The following is a 3,839-nucleotide window of genomic DNA, read 5'->3' as shown; positions in this document are numbered from 1 at the left end:
TCCATGATCATCAAGGTAGGAAGTAGACAAAGTAGACATGCCTGGATCAGTAGCTGAAAGTCTTAAATCCAGATTTATAGGAATTTGTGTGTGTGTGTGTGTGTGTGTGTGTGTGTGAGAGAGAGAGAGAGAGAGAGAGAGAGAGAGAGAGAGAGACTTGGATTAGTGTGGGCTTTCTAAACCTCAAATCCCACTCCAAGTGACATACCCACTCCAACAAGGCCACAGTAACTCCAATGAGGATATACTTTCTAATCCTTCCCAAAGACATTACTAATCCTTCCCAAATTCAGACCAAGGAACTGTAAGAGGGACAATTCATGAGAAGTTTCAAAGGTTTAATCCCATTAAGATGAGATCACTTCTTAATTAAGAGAAGACTAGTATACCAGATCAATTAACAGAAAAAAATAGGGTCTCAGAGTGCTTAATTGTATTAGCTTGAAATGGAAGGTACCCAGAGTTTAGTAATATTTAGGGAGGTCAAGACAAGTATAGGAAGATGGAAATCAGTGTCTGGACCAGATATTTCAGGTTCTTGGCTTCTTATTTCCAGGAAGTGAAATGCAGGTGAATGTACATTGTATTGAGTATAATTTAAAGAAGTATCTATAAAATTAAAAGTTAGATTAAAATCTATAACGAAAAGGGTTAATAGTTAAAAGTCTATGTGTACATTTTAATTTGCTATAATATACCATGTATGCAAATTGCATTCAATTCTTGTTTAGGAGAATGGTGTGTGCCTGATGGAGTACCACGTGAATGGTCAACATCTTGGCTGCTGACCTCACTGGATGGAAACAACCACATTGCCAGCAGCCATCTTTACTGAAATGAAATAAAGAATATGTGACTTTACCACTATCTTAGTTAAGGTGACCATGTGGTATAAACCAACTGTGGAAATACCCATAAAACTTCTTAGTCCTATGGAGCCCTCTGCTTGTCGTTATAGCTCCTTCTTTTTTTAGACTAAGGAGACAACAGTAAGACTTTAAGATGTTTTTGTTTTATTTTACTTTCCCTACATAAAGGAAGCAACAGCAGGCCTCCAAGATATTTTGGATTAGGATGGAGTTTTGTACGATAATTTTTGTCCTGAGAATAGAAAATAACAGATGAAGACAAAACCATAATCAGTGTGAAAAATAGGACTTAAAAACAACATATGTGTGATGATAACGGCTTAATGATTTACCTGTCTCACGGGAGTGCTACTGTGTCACAGGTGCATCAGTAGGTGGCAGAGAGGAGAAGGGATACGATACTCAGTGTTCTGACCTGTGAACGTCTGAATGATTAGTACCCTAACACTTCGTGAAAAAAGTGAGCCTGAGATGACCACCAATCTAGTGCCAGGGGTCCAGAACAAGGAGCTAGCCCAAGACAACAATCACTCCAACACCATGCAGCCTGGGACAGGTTTCCAGGGTAGGGAGCGAGCCACAGACTGAAGAGCCCCATCTGGAACCTTGGGCCCTGAGTGGGAGTGAGCCTGAGACAGATGGCCCTCACGTGGGGTTACTAGGGCAGGCCTAGGTAAGGAGTGAGCCTGAGATGACCACCAGACTGGAGCCATGGGGCCTGGACAGGAAGCTAGCCTGAGATGACCACCAGCCTGACACCATGCAGGCCTAGGGGACAGACCATGCCCAAGATGGCCCCTGCCCAGTGTCACAATGCATGAGTGGGGCATAGCACTCCTGAGACACTCAGAGACCCTAGACACCACCTAGAGAAACATGTAATTGGTGGAGAAATGGGAAAGAAAAGGAAGCAGAAGGATGTAGGCACCATGAAGAGAGACAAAACCCTAGACTTGAGGGTAGTAATGAACAGCCTGCTGTGAGTAGCCATCGGGGATCATGGTGGGGATGGCCTGTGCTGCCAGCAGGTGCCACATCTGGGTCCACAGCCTGCAGCAGCAAGGGTCTGTTACCACAGGCAGATGTCCCTAGTGTGTATTGCCACCCAAGGACATTATGGGAGAGCTGGCCCTGAGGGCATGGCAGCAGGAGCCCTTAGTCAGCTTCAGAACTCAGGAGAGCAGCCCATACACATTGCAGGCAGGAGTCGCAGGTAAGCAGATCCCCAGAGCATAAGCATGTAAGAGCTGGCCCCGTCGCTTCTCTGGGGTGCAGTGACATAGGCAAGGGAAAGTTGCCCCACCTCCTCTTGTCCCTTGTCACTTATGACAAACAGGAAATCTGTCCCTGAGGTCATCAGAGAGGGAGAGCTGGCCCTGACCTACTGGAGCACTGAGGAGAATGGCTCCTGCACCTCACCTGAGCACCTCACCTGGATATAGGGGATGTAGGCGAGTCAGCCCCAAGGACATGAGCATGAGAGAGCTTGCCCTAGCTCTGTCTGCTGTGCAGTAGGGAAATACTGCCCCCACCTGAGCCCTCAACACCTGTGTAGTGAAAGGGAACTGGCCCTGATAGGATCATGAGAACAGAAGAGCAGGCCCTACATCTCACCTGGGTAACACAGGATAGCTGACCCTCATGGCCAGGGCAAAGGGATCTATCCCCACAAGTAGTCTGCCATGAGGCAACGTGGGCAAGGAGTTGTCCTCCCCAATCCTTGGCCCTTGCCACCTATGTCAGGTGGAGAGCAGGCCTTAGACTCATGAGAACAGGAGGGCTATCCCTGCCCTCACCTGCTGTAGCACTCAGGAGAGCGGGCACTAGACAACGCCTAGGCAATAGTAGAGCTGGCCCTGGATGTGGGGACTGTAGCTGAGCCAGTCCTAAGGGACTAAGTGCAGGAGAGCTGGCCCTGCCTCTTCTCTGCTGCACAGGGGCAGGGATGAGGGAGAGATGCCCTCCTCCCCTCCCTCACCTCACCATCTATGGCAGCTAGCCCCTGGGGTCATGAGAGTGGGAGAACTGGCCGTGTATCATTCAGGAAAGCAGGCCCTACTTCTCGTGTGGGCAGGAGGGTAGAACCTGCCCTGGTAGCTCAGGCTGCTGGTGAGAGCTCCAAGCACATGAGGGCAGGAGGGCAGATGGGCTGACCAGCTCAGATACCTGAATGCCTCAGACAATAGAGGGTCAAATAGCAGTTACTCTGCCTTCAGTGTCTCCCAAACTGACGTATGAGGATGTTGTAAACAAGGGAACCGTTTGACTGATATGGGAGCTGCATGCTAGTTTAATTGACCATTCCCTTTACCCTGGTATTCAGTTCTTCCTCTTAGCAAAAGCTGATTCCAGGGTCTATACCCTATTCACCCATGTTCCTTCATTAAAGGAGGATGCCATGCGACCTATGCATTGGGAATATAATCTAACCTCTAACCACATGGAGAGCTCCGGGACCAGTGCCTGCACTTTTACAAGAAGTATAAGGGCTCTTGCACTAAAGCAGACTGTTGAGAGAGAAGCGGGGGTGGGGGTGAGAGTCTTCAAGACTAGAGAAGAGAAAGAGGTTGTTCATAGGCTGGGAAATGCTTGTGAATGTTTTCTAAGAAATTCCAAAAGCCAATATTTGTTAAAACGCATTTAATTTGGTTACCCTGCCGTAGAAGATAATTCAGGAGCTTTTCTGTTGCCACTTTTATCTCCCAAATAAATGACATGGAGACCTGGTATATTTATTACAGGTTCCTGGCACTACACTGGGCAGGTTCTAAACTATTCTGACCTGACCATGCTGGCCTGGCCTACTTCCCATCCATTTCCCCACCATGTGGCATTAGCCGCCACTTTGGTCTCTGTGGTGGTTTCAATAGGTTTGGCTCTCATAGACTCATGTGTTCAAATGCTTGTCCCATGGGATATGGCACCACTAGGAGGTGTGGCCTTGTTGGAATAAGTGAGTCACTGTGTAGG

At 47.8% G+C, this 3,839-nt stretch overlaps 1 pseudogene; it reads left to right on the top strand.

The window, feature by feature from the left end:
• Positions 1 to 1,200: 1,200 nt before the first annotated feature.
• On the top strand, positions 1,201 to 1,318 carry LOC116897592 (annotated as a pseudogene).
• Positions 1,319 to 3,839: the final 2,521 nt, after the last annotated feature.

Source organism: Rattus rattus, chromosome 3 (genome assembly GCF_011064425.1).
Source record: "Rattus rattus isolate New Zealand chromosome 3, Rrattus_CSIRO_v1, whole genome shotgun sequence".
Lineage (NCBI taxonomy): Eukaryota > Metazoa > Chordata > Mammalia > Rodentia > Muridae > Rattus > Rattus rattus.
This window is presented reverse-complemented; position numbering and strand designations above follow the sequence as displayed.